A 14089-nucleotide genomic window follows, 5' to 3' on the forward strand; every position below is an offset into this window, starting at 1 on the left:
CTCTGCTTTTCCTATTGTCTCACAAAAAGAATCACATTGGTAAAATTGTTTTGCAGTTTGGGTTTGCAAGCAGTCACAAAGCTGATGAAGATGATGATGACGGCGATGATGATGACAATGATAGTGATTGTTTTCTAACTGGAAAACTAATTGTTGTCAGGATTAAAGCCTTGTGTACTGTCTTTGGCTCAAAAAAATACAGTAGAGAAGATGTCTGCATGTTCATAAAATTCGGGTGAGCTAAGGTTTAACACACTTTTCTTTCTAAAACTAAACTAAACTTACTTCTGGAGGTCCTATATCTGCTCATCTACTCCAATAATTAATTAACAAACATTTACTGAGAATTTATACATGCCAGGCACTTAGGATCCATCAGTGAAAAAAAAAACAGAAAAAGATCTTGTCTTTAAGGAATTTTACTCCAGCCAAGAAGATAGACAATTTAATAAAACCATGAATAAACAAGTTATATAATAGGTTAAAAGCATGTAAATATGGGAAAACGTCAAAATATTACGAGATAAGTGGGATCAAGAGTGCTGGGGGTGGTGGGGATATGGGGGCAGGGTGAGGATAGTTAATAACATTAAATAAGGTGAGCAGGATAGGCTTCATTGAGATGGTGACATTTGAGCAAATACTTAAGGGAGAAGAGGGAGTTAGCCAAGTGGCCATGTAGAGGGACAGTATTCTGGGCAGAGGAAATTGCTAAAGACATTAGCAGGAACGCGTGGAGTTGTTTTTCAGGAGAGCAGAAGGCCAGTGTGGCAGAAGATGAATAAGCAAGGGGGACAGAAGCAGGGAGGGTAGTTAGATAGGTAGTAGGGACTGGATCACGTAATGCCTTGAAGATCACTGCAAGAACTTCGGGTTTTACCCATTGCTGAGTTCTGGACAGAGAAGGGACACGATCTGACTTATATTTCAGTGTTCCCTCTGGCTTCTGTGTTGAGGATGGGTTGCAGGGGAATGTTCTGGTTTATCTATTGCTGGCTAGTAATTTACCCCAAAAAGAGTCTTACAAAACAACAACCATTTTATTACACTTCTTGGTTTTATGAGTCAAAAATTCAGACAAGTCTCATCTGGGTAGTTCCTCTGTTCCATGTGGCTTCAACTGAGGTCATTCAGTGGTATTTTGCTGATGGAAGGGCTGTTCTGGAGAGTTCAAGATGGCTTCTTCATGGGTCTAGCATTTTGGACAGTTGGGCTCAGATTGTCAACCTACACATAGCCCCACCACCATAGAGGACTGGGACTACTGGGTTCTTGCATAGAGCTGCCGCATTCCCTGACTGTTCCAAGAGTCAGGAAGTGGAAGCAGTCTATTTCTTCAGAGCTGGGCCTGAAAACTGGCATAGGGTCACTTCTATGATATTGCACGAATCATGGAAGTTACAGAATTAGCCAAAATTCAAGGAGAGGGGACACAGATTACATATCACATGTCTCTAAGAAAGAAGTGTCAAAGGATATTTGGCAATCTCTGTAGTCTATTCTCTGACCACAAGTAACTTACAATCCTCCACTTGTAAAAAAACACACTCCTTCCTTCCCTAAATACTTGTAATACCAGCCTCAGGCTCAGGTTCAGGATCTCATTGTCTAGATCACAACCTTACCCCATCTTCGGCTTCCCTCAGCCTAGAGAACTTTATCTAATCAGGGTAGGGAATCTGCTTTGACATCATCACACATTTTGTCAAATCAAATTTACAAGTCAAATATTCCTGCCCCCCTGTCTCTGGGCTTCATCATTGCATCCTTTTCTCTCACAGGTCCAATCCCATCCATTGAAAGACTTCATTTTAAGACTATTGTCTCTGCTAATTTTTTTTCAGATTTTTTTTTTGGAAGCTTATTCAAAACATAAATCCTTTCTTTGCATTTAATTAGTGTCAAAGTGCAGAGTGGACTGGCCTGGGGGGAAACCCAGGGCAGAGGGGCAATTTAGGAGGCCATGGCAGCCTTCTGCACTTAAGACAGCGTGGACCCAAGATCCTGCTTTGGACTGGGGCAATGATTTGCTCTCTTGCCCGATGATAATGCTGAAAATGATTTCTTCCTTAGGATAGACTGACTCAATCCAAAAACTATTTTATTATTCTGTGATTTATCATGTCATAAAGCTCTGAAAAGTTCTCCAACACCAAGTAAGTGCTCAGTGCACGTTAATCATTGTCGTAGTAGTAGTAATGTATTTCTTGGACAACTAGCGATTTTCAGTTCTTTCAGTAATTGTAATACATTATTCTGTAGAGTTACCAGTAGGTGGGGATGTTGAACAACATTTTTCTGCGTTGTTAAAAGACTTGTTCCTGACTTAAAAAAAAAAAAAAAAAAGAGGCCTGTGAATAAACAGCTGCCTTATTATATTGCATAACCTATTTTTAATGAAACTTTTCCCCCCAAATTATAAATAACCTTTCAGGTTTCAAAATGACTCTAAAAATGATTGGATTCAGCCTAGAAGGTGAACTCTGGGGCTCCTATAGAGAGACCCTCTCACTGCATCAAGTCAATGGTTCAGCCTCTTGCCTCTTGACAGCTTAGTGGACTCTAAGTCAATACCTCATCTCAGTCTAGGACTCAGGGGTTCGAGAGTGGATTACAAAATACAAATAATGAATAAGGGCCTGTGTCTGACTCACTTACTGAAAATACTAGAGTAGAGCCTGACTTGACTTCCTCTCCTTTTATTAATAAGAGCTATTAAGCAGCTACTGGTGCCAGGTGTTAAATTAGGTGCTCTCTATACTTGGTAACATTGTATCTGCAGAGCAGCCCTAGGTGGGCAGGGTTATTAGCTCTATTTTACAAAGAAGGGAATGGAGAAATGAAGTTACGTTACTTGCCTAAACTCTTTCAACTGCTGGGTGGTAGAGAGAGAATTTTAACTCACCCTTGGTTGACTCCTGTTTTATTTTTCATCTGCCTAATAAGACATCAAAATTCATTTATCAATTTTTAAAAGAGAAACTAAGTTAAGCCTGTATGTTGTAGGTCATATTTCCATGTAAATATCTAATTGATGGTCTGTTTCGTCCTCCGAGCCCATTCTGATTGAAGAGCTTAAAGATTTAGTGAAACTAACAAAGATTATCTCTCCAGTGAGGAAACCACAGCACTCAACAGCAAATGTAGCTTCTGTCTCAGGGTGGGGGGCTGTTGGCATCTACTTGGGAGCTGCTGGGTTAGGAACAAAAGAAGAATGTTTTCCTGATTTACCAAGGGAGTTCTTTCCTTGAACTTGTCATCCTGACCTAAATAAGACATTATTTTTCTCTGAAACTTTAGGAAATAACAATAGAGAGGGATTTGAAAAGACAGAGGACAGAATGCTAGAAAATATTTTAAATGCCTCTGCTTAGCAGAATTTATAAAGAACCCCTTAAACGGACAAACCTCATTTTCAAATGGGCAAAACACTTAGGTCCTGCACCTCGTGGAAGATAGCTCCATGTGGTCCTATCTCTCTAGGGTGAATAAAGGCCGAGAAGTGGGAACCCTGGGAGCCTGGGAGGGAAAAGAGGGGTCGGACTACTTAGCTCCACCCAGTGTCTCCCATTTATTTAGATAAAAAGTCCTTTTATCAAAGGACAACTAATAACATCTTAAGGAAGTATAGGAAACATTGGTCTAGAGAATTTATTCTTTTTCTCTTTTTCTAGTAACTCACATAAAATTCTCCATTGAATTTTCGTAGCATCCATACTAGGAAGTCATCAGACGCCTTCTCTTTGTAGGGATTCTCTCATTCACTGAAATTCTAACTCATTAAAGTCTTGTTTTTTTGTGTGTGTCCCCTAAAAGATTTTTTTTCTAAAGTAGAGTTAAATTTTTTGTTTACTTTATAATTACAAGAAAATGCTTTCATCATTTCTTGTTTAATACAGTAAATTATAGTGATTTAAACTAACCAAGAAAGTGAGATGTGAAAATACACTAAGAGATAGTAACAGAGTTCAAAACTTGAAAAGTACCAGCTTTTATTCCTTTCCTGTTTTCCTTTTTGAAGCCAAATGAGGAAACTCTTTGATCTTCTCTTTTTCCAAGTTAGACTTATTCTGTTACTGTTAGGGAAACACAAAGACTGAACCATGAAGACCAAATTAAATGTTTCAGCCACACCTCATTAAAAATTATATTTACTACATACTTACCAAGAGGAAAAAAACAGTTTGCCTTTTACCTTTTCTTCCATTTCATCTGAGTATTCTGGGAAAAAAAATAATAATACAACAATATTGAGAAATATATAGTTTCCTTGCGCTTTTATCTACCTCAAGGTATAGTCTCTTTAACCAAATAACACGACCTTCTGAATCTGTCTCAGCAGATTCATCCTTAGTGTATCTGCAGATGGAAACTGAGAAAGGAAAAAAATATACATTTTAGAGTTGGTAATTTTTCTAAGTAATGACATCAGCAAATTCTGAAGTCTTTACTTTTAAATATATCCAGAATTTGACTACTTCTCACTTTCTCCACTATTACCAGATTTATCAGAACCAGCATTGTCTTGCCTGAATTATTGCAACAGCCATCAACTCACCTCCAATCTATTCTCAACAGACATAAAATGATGCTTTAAACATGTGAATCAAAATATATCACTCTCCTACTCAAAATCGTCCAGTAAGTTCCCATTTTAGAGTAAAAAGCAAAATCCTCACAATGAGCTGTGCGGCCCTCATGATATGGTCCCCTGTCATTTCTCTAATTCATTTCTTACTACTCTACTCCTTGTTTCTTTTCCTGCAAATACCCTTCCTGCTCTTCTCCTTCGGGCTTTTGCACTCACCTCTACCTAGATAACTCTTCCCTCCCATATCCACAGGGTTCCCTCCCTCACCTTTAAAACTTTCTTTCTTTTTTTTTTTTTTAAGGATTTTATTTATTTATTTGACAGAGAAAGCATAAGCAGAGGGAGCCGTAGAAGGAGACGAGAAGCAGGCTCCCCACTGAGCTGGGAACCTGATGCAGGTTCTATCCCAGGACCCTGGGTCATGACCAGAGCCTTTAAATCTTTCCCCAAATGTCATCTTCTCGGCTTGCCTGACCAAAATTCCAACCCTACTCTGGAAATTTCTATGTCCTTTTCTGCTTTACTATTGTTCATAACCTTAATACCTTCTAAAATATGATAAACATACATTTTATATAATTGTTTGCCTCCTTCATTAGAATGTAAACTTCATGAGAGATGTTTCCCTTTTTCCCATTTTGTTCACTTGTGTTTTCCCACACCCAGAACAGTGCCAGAGACCTAGTAGACACTCAGTAAGCATATATGTATGTATGTATATATGCATATGTATGTGTGTATATACATATACACACATATACATACACATATACACACGCACAATAGGCACAGTTTAATATGCCTCCCTCCCAAGAAAGGAAAGCATCTACAGGCAAACGAAAAGTAACTTGGATCAATTGCCAGCTAACTGTCTGAGGTTAATTTAGATAAAGCATGCCTCAGAATAGAATTGCAAGTATCAATGATCCAAGTTCTTCCTACACTTCTCTAAAGCCCTGAATTCCTACATAATCAGTTTACCTTTGATAGTACCTCAGGAAATTTGGTAATGGTCTATCAGCACATGATTCAAAGGATAACATACACCCCAGTGTTTATCGCAGCATTATCAACAATAGCCAAAATATGGAGCAAGTCTATGTCCATCGATGGATGAATGGATAAAGAAGATATGGTATATGTATATATATATACCATGGAATATCACTCAGCCATCAAAAAGAATGAAATCTTGCCATTTGCAACAACATGGATGGAACTAGAGGGTACTATGCTAAAGAAATAAGTCAGTTAAAGACAAATATCATATGATTTCATTCCTACATGGAATTTAAGAAACAGAGCAGATGAATATAGGGGAAGGGAAGGAAGAATAAAATAAGATCAAAGCAGAGAGGGAGGCAAACCATAAGAGACTACAGTTAAGAGAACAAACTGAGGGTTGTTGGAGGGGAGATGGGTGGGAGGGATGAGCTGAATGGGTGATGGGTATTAAAGAGGGCACTTGTAGAGATTAGCACTGAGTGTTGTACGTAAGTGATGAAATCACCAAACTCTACTCCTGAAACCAATACTACACTGTAGGTTAACTAACTCGAATTTAAATAAAATTTTTTAAAAAAATACTCTATCAGCACAAATATATATACAACTCAACCTCATTTCTTATTTCCAACTCTCATTTTCTACTTCACAGATTTAAAGAATTGCATACATTTATTTCTACAGTATTTGAGGACAATTGATGGATTCAAAGAGCTAAATTGAAACAACTGGTCAGTTGACTAACCAACTAGGATTCTATAAAGCGCTCATATGTAGAATTATCTTTCTAAATTAGTTATCTTTTACACTATCTTCTTCAACCATAACAGAGAGGCTTCTATCTATTTGTTCCCAAGAGCTCTATTATCCCTTTGTACAAGAAGCTTTGAAAAAACTCTCAGTGATTGTTTGCCAACCGCAGAAGTCAGATCTACAATAATTCACCAACCTAGTCTAACCAAAGTTGTCTGCCCTTGTTTGAGGGATTAAACCTGTTGATTGCCTGGAATCTCAAGGGAGAAGACCTGAGCTTGTCTCTTACACAAAGTCCTATTTTCCTCCCCAAATCACCAACCTCTTCTTTTTGCTTGGATCCATGTGAAACCTATAGAGGCAAATATTTTTGTTGCTGAGCAAATTTGCACTATTTTCACTGGTAACCTGCTCATATGCCAGCTTCTGATTTTGTTGTGTGTTACCTATCATTTACTTTGGCCTGCTCCTTGCTATTGAAATCAAACTAAGAGTTGCACAAAGACACATATAAAAAGTTGTTTATCCTTAAAACACAAACATGTGACACTCATGACATGAACTGTGAACCTAATAGAGTAGGTTGAAAACAAATAACAAGTTGGTAGTGTACATTCTGTTGGGCCTACAATCAGCCTGGTGCTTACCATGCTGCCTAGAAGTGGAGAGCAGAGCACTGGTGTCGATGGTTCCCCAAAAAAGTCATCATTCTGACATTACAAACTGGAGAAAACCAATGTGAACTTGGAGTTCTTGCCTTTAGCTTGTGAATGGTCTCCACCGGTATTCAGCTCTGAGTTCTTCGGGGGGCTGCAGGGTCTCAAAGCGACATCCACCAGCTAAGAAGGGTGATTCACACTGTAATCGTACACTTCTAGGCTGTCCCGATGTACTCAGGCATTTGTTCAACAACTAGTAAGTGAGGGTCTACCATGTGGCTAGGCACTCCGTAAGATACTGGGTGTAATCAAGTAAAAACATGAACATAATCTCTGTCCCCATGGAGCTTTAAAATACAATGGAAGAGATGAAGAGATGCACTGTAAACAAACAATCAACAGCAGCAGATACTCATAAATGGCTGTGAAGAAAATGAATACATTATCTAAGGGAGTGAGATGTAAGACAAAATCAAATACAAGGGGTGTCTGTGTGGCTTAGACAGTTGAGTGTCTCCCTTCAGCTCTGGTCATGATCCCAGTGTCCTGGGATCAAGCCCCACTTCCGGCTCCTGGCTCAGCAGGGAATCTGCTTCTCTCTCTCCCTCTGCCTCTCCCCCCTCGTTCTCTCTCTCTGTGTCTCTCTGTCTCGAACAAATAAATAAAGAAAATCCTTTAAAAAATTGTTTAAAAAAATCAAATACAAGAAGGTTGAAAATCCTCCAGTATCAACATCTGCAAGGTAAAAGAATGTCTTTACACTTTTTCAACTTTGAGCCCAACACAGCAAACCGGGCAAGAAGGAACAGGTTTCTTGCCAATGTAAGTATCTATTGTGTGCAGAATGTTTCTTTGGAAATGTGGGGATATTGGGGCACAGTTTGTAAATTACTGAAAAAAAATATTTTTACAAAAAAGTAGTATTTATTTACCATAGAGAAAAGAGATCCAAGTGGTTGACTTGCACTATGACTAAACACAGGAAAAAAAAACAACAACTAATTGAACAGTAAGACATTCACTCAATCAACAAACTATATCAATAGCACTGAACTGGTGACATGGCAGCTTTGTTTTTCCACTGAATTTACAGTTAAGTTCGATATTAAAAATGGCTTTCAAGCACATGCAGCTTGTTATGCAAAGGACCAAATCCATTCAGTTTTTTAATAATGCCATTAAAAATAAAATATGGTTTGCAATAGGAGAGATTCAATTAATACATAAGGGGAAAGTTAGGCGATGACTGGATACTGAAGTAGATCTGTCAGGATTTTGATTTTCTTGCCTATTTTACAATTAGTTATGGGATAGGCAAAAGAAGTACTTTTGTAAGTGGAATAGCAATAGCAGAAGGGAAAAGATCATGACATGCTGCATTAACACACTATGTGAGACCATACAATGTTGATCTAAATGGTAACCTAAAATAATCAAGTTCTTCCCTTCAGCGAGGGAAAACACACACACCCACATCCACACCCACACACACATTTTCAAGGGACAAGAAAACATTTTTTTTTTAAAGATTTTATTTATTTATTTGACAGACAGAGATCACAAGTAGGCAGAGAAGCAGGCGGAGAGAGAGGAGGAAGCAGGCTCCCTGCTGAGCAGAGAGCCCGATGCAGGGGCTCGATCCCAGGACCTGGGATCATGACCTGAGCGAAGGCAGAGGCTTTAACCCACTGAGCCACCCAGGCGCCCCAAGAAAACATTTTAATAACAGTATCTTTTATATGATTTGTGGGAAAACTACAAAGGAAATAACTCTGAAAAATGAACACCTGGCCTGTTCTGTGGGAACTAATACAGTCTATTTCTCTTGCTTAGCTTCACCAGGAAATAACTATCCTTCACTTCCTTTTGTGGGAAGTAGGGGAAGTAGGTCCAGGGTCCTTAGGGTAGTGATCTAGTTGTCTTCTCTGAGATGGACGAGAAGTGACTTGTGGGTAATAACTGTTCACATAATCTTTTGGCTGGTGGTGTTAAATGCTTATGTGTATCAAGCAAATGATAAAGTTGTGCCTAGGGAGGTTGGTTCGAGTTACGAATGGGTAGCAACAAAGGCTGGATTATTATCTCAGAAAACATTCCTGGGTTTCCTGGAAAGAGAGGCTTAAATCGAAGACAGTGTTTTTAACTTTTCTGGGGGTAACAGACCCACTGATGAACTGATAAAAGGACCGAATGTTCCCCCCAGAATAATCCACATATGCATGTTCACTCAAAATTTTTACACAATTTTAAGGGACTGACAGACTTCCATGAACTCCATCCACAGATTTCCAGGGATTCCCTAAGTAGGATAATATCTCTTATGTTGCATATTAAAGGAAGTTAATGACCTTATGTTAAAACTGTATACGAAATGAAAAACAAAAAAAAACGCTAGGAGAGAAATTTTATTTAATCAGAGAAGATGACGTAGGGCGGAACAGAAGTGTTGCAGTGATAAATGAGAATTCAGTATGGAATAGCACAGTGAGGAAATACTGAAACAAGATGGGTAAATGCAGGGAACCTGATAGGGGAAAGATTGCAAGAGGACCAAAATGTGACTGTTGTTTTATATCCTTGCTAAGAACCATCTCTGATCTTATGGATCTATTTGAAATCCAACTAAATGCAATAAAATGCTTAGCTACACAGTCAATGGGGTTCGTTGGGAATTTAGGCCTTTGCCACGTAATTTTACCCTTTGCTGAAGTTTTACTGAACTTTGTGATTTACAGGACAATGGTATTCTTCCAGCACTCCCTGCTGCTTATGCAATATGAGCTGATATTTGATTTTTGCAAGTGAATAATAATAATAGACTACAAAAATGCTGATCATATGTAGCATGTCCTCTGCCTCACATGGGCTTACTGGGGCTTATCTGCTATGACCTCATTGATGACTTGTTAAAAAGATCGCACTGAGCAATACACTTGTAATGTTGCTCAATACATCACAAAACTGAATTTTTTCAGAAAGACAATAAATTATGAGATGTGCAAAGACCTATCAAACCCCGTCAGCCCTACAAAAAGTGTCCATCTAGTGGAAGAGGTAATAGTTAAGCACACAAAAAAATGAGGAAAGAGTAAGAAGAGTAAGTAAACATAGAAAACATCAGCACAATAGATGGCAGGTGAAAGCACCTAACCATGGGATTCTGGTCTCAGTCCTGAGCAGTTGTGTTCTTAAGGCTAGGATCTCCTGTTACAACTACTTGACAAAGGATTCTTGCGAAAGAAACATAAGGAACATACAAAAGCACTCAAATTTCACGTTGACCAAATAAAATGTTTTGGTATTGTGCTTTGAATGCCTGCTTCTTGTAGCTAAATATATTTTTGTTTGTGCAGCCCTGAAAAAAAATAATAACTACCAGCCACAGACAACACAGACAGATGGATCAGAACGAATTCTTAAACTCTGTCTTCTCCACAGGCTGTAGATCCTGGCTTCCCCCTGCCTAACGCTGGGGTGGGCTTCTTTCGTTTCAGGGTGAGCATGCTGAGCTGTTCCTTCAGGCCGGCTGTGTGCAGGCAGAGCAGTCACTGCCCGGCTCGTGCAGTCCAGAAGTCCCCCTACGAGCCCCAGTCATGCTGGACCTCCCTGCAACTCCTCCCACAGGTAACTGAAGTCCATTGTTTACATCGATTCCTCTAATTTTGAAGATGGTTCTGTTTTAAAAACCTCATTGCGGATGCAAATAACACTGTGGTGTCATTATCAGTATGAAATGTAACAAAGCAGAAAAGAGGACTGTGGAGTTGGAGTGGGCGGATGGACAGATGTCGTAGCAGGAGAGGATGCGCACATGCTAAGAACTGACAGGTGTCCAACTTACTGACCAGAAGTTTCTTAGAGTGTTGATGCCATACTGTGAGCCTCAGCCACAGAGGACCATTTCCAGCCTGACCTGCACCAGTCTGCATCGCAGCCTTTCAGGTTTGGGGGTGTGGGTGGGGGTCAGTCCATCATCAGTGCTGTGATGACAGAACAGAGTGTCCCTACTCACTGAGTGTATGTTCCTGCTGTACTTGTCTAAGCAGGGCAATGGTGTCTCTAGGAGAATTATGTGGGTGGCGCTCTCACTTCCATACTATTCCTCTTAAATAATATTAACCAGATAGCGCTTCACATCAAGATAGTTACAAAGAAATACAGAACCTTTAGATCAAAAGGAGGAAAGAACTATTGGCATCAGTAATTCATCTCTCAAACTTTCTTCAAGAGTTTTTATCCTTCAGAAACTGTGGGGATTTTTAATATTTTATTTATTCGATAGAGAGAGAGAGTGTGCACAAGCAGGGGGAGCAGCAGACAGAGGGAGAAACAGACTCCCTGCTGAGCAGGGAGCCCAACTTGGGACTTGACCCCGGGACCTGGGATCATAACCTGAGCTAAAGGCAGATGCCTAACGGACTGAGCCACCCAGGCACCCCTAGAAACTGTTGTTTTAAAAAGATCTTTTGGATTAGTAATAGTTATTGCTGTTATTACATATCAAACATATGCAAGTATTTTGTTTTTTTTTTTAAAGATTTATTTATTTATTTGACAGAGAGAGAGCGCGAGCAAACACAAGCAGGGGGAGCAGCAGGAAGAGGGAGACTCAGACTCTCCGCTGAGCAGAGATCCTGATATAGGACTTGATCCCAGGACCCTGGGATCATGACCTGAGCTGAAGGCAGATACATAACTGACTGAGCCACCCAGGTGCCCCTGCAAGTGTTTTTAATAGTAGAAAATATGTAGTAACGGTAGACTCAAAGTTATGGCTAAAAGTGCTGTCCGTAATTCAAAACTAAACCTTGAAAATGACAGAAACTACAACAGTGGAGAGATATGTCCAGTGGCATTCTGAAGTAATGGATAGATTGTATCTTCCTTCAAGTCTAACCCAATAATGATCTAACTTCTAGGGAGACGATAACCAACCAGTGGTACTGTTCCAAGCATCGTCACTGCCACCAGGCACGCATTTATGGTGTTAGAGAAAGAGCTCTGAGCAATGTCGACTGTAGAACTCCAAATTTAAGAATTAGTAACTTTCATTTTGGTTTTGGTATGGGGAGGGAGGGAGCTGCTATGTTCTGAATGTTTTATATCTTCTTAAAATTTATATAATGAAACAGAACCCCAAAGACTTCGTTATTGGGAGGTGGGGGCTTTGGGAAGTGATTACATCATGAGGGCAGAGCCCTCCTGACTAGGATTAATGCCCATCTAAAAACAGTCTCGAGAAATCTCCCTGTCCTCTTCTACCACGTGAGATTTATAGCAGGATCTCACCAGATATTGAACCTGCCAGTGCCATGATCTTGAGCTTCCCAGCCTCAAGAACTGTGAGATAAATGTTTGTTGATTATAGGCCACCCAGTTTATGGTATTTTTGTTGTAGCAGCCCTAATGGACTAAGACAGGAGTTAATTAGTGAATGCCTAGTAGAATGTGGAGCTTTACAAATCAATTCAGTTCAAGTCTCAAAATGTACTGTCAGAAAGAATAGCTGCCTACCTATTTTAAAAATTAGAAAATTATTGTTAGAAGAGGTTAGTAACTCATTCATGGTCACATGCTAAGTAGTGGGCCGAGCCAACCAGTCTGTCTGCTTCCAATATAACATATATATATATATATATATATACACACACATATATATATACACACACACACACACACGTATATGTATATATACATATACCTATCTATATACATATATATAAATGCCATATAACCCTGCATTTTACAGAATGAGGGCTTGCAAAACCTTTTTTTCCTACCTTCAGAAGTCTCCTTTATAGAAGTAGATTTTCCTACTTAGATTATATTTACTAAAATAAGAAAACATGGTTTATCTTTAATTTTTGTCTGATAACAAAGTCCCTAAATATTGTTAAAATTGCAACCAAAGAGAAATCATTGGTCCAACTCTGTCACTGAGTTTTCAAATAAATGTCAGGTTTGAGCAATAGGGTCACATGAGGGTCATACCTTCAGAATCACTCCAAGTTATTTAATAGCTATTACATACTTTTGCTGGACAATGATCTGAACTTATTATTCTTTATTATATTTTTGCCAAAATCATGTTTTAATTTGTAACAAAGATAACTGAGCCAAAAGAACTGCACCAATAAAAACATTTTGCCCTTTAGGAGGGGCAAAATGCAATTATTATACATTTGAAGAGATTTCAAACCCATGTATATTGAACTTTCTGAACAACTGAAGTTAACTGGTTTGGATCCTAAGAGGAAATCCTGCTAATGGTAAAAACGTAGGACTTAAGGAACATTGGACATTGTGTGAGGAGCTGTGACGTCTCCACTCTTCGGTTCATGTGACCCCACATGTCAATAGAACATAAGGCTAATCTGGGTGATGAAAAACACTGTAATAGTCATTGTACTCTTTTATCTTCCAAAATGCCTCTAAACATGTCTGCGACCCATCAACAACCTGGCTGTATGGGGTTTGGAACTACCCATGATATATTCCTTCTTAATCCAATGTCTGGGAAAGATTGATTTTAAAAAGGTAAGTTATAATTTTTAACTTTTTCTTAATGGCTCCTAAGTCACTGAGGTGTATCTATCCTTTGTTAGAGTCTAAAGGAAATCCATTAAATCGTGTTAGCTCAGATTCCTAAACGTTTAAGAACACGTAAATTAAAATTCGTTCCAAATTTATAAAAATAAAATCCACAGACTATGGCAATGTCGACAATCTGTAACAGACCTTTCTTGTTCAAAGCCAAACACTGTATCAGGTAAGTTTTGTCTCAAATTTAGTTTTGCCCATTATCACCAAAACTATTTATTTCTAACAAATGTAAACTAGAAGTGATAAATACCTACACTTAACTGAATTTCTTTTTTTCTTAATAGAGCTTTACTGGAAAAACGAAAGCAGAATGCTACTTTTCTAAACAGTTTATGAACGACACTGAAGCTTTTGGACCTTGAGTGCAAGACCTTTCGGAAACGCAATACTGTCCATGCCTGAAGTGGGAAGCTTTTCCCAAACTGCTCCCGTTTGAAGATTCTATGTTCTACTTCAAAAGAAATGCCGACATGACCCA

This window comes from Martes martes (genome assembly GCF_963455335.1).
Source record: "Martes martes genome assembly, chromosome: 6".
NCBI lineage: Eukaryota > Metazoa > Chordata > Mammalia > Carnivora > Mustelidae > Martes > Martes martes.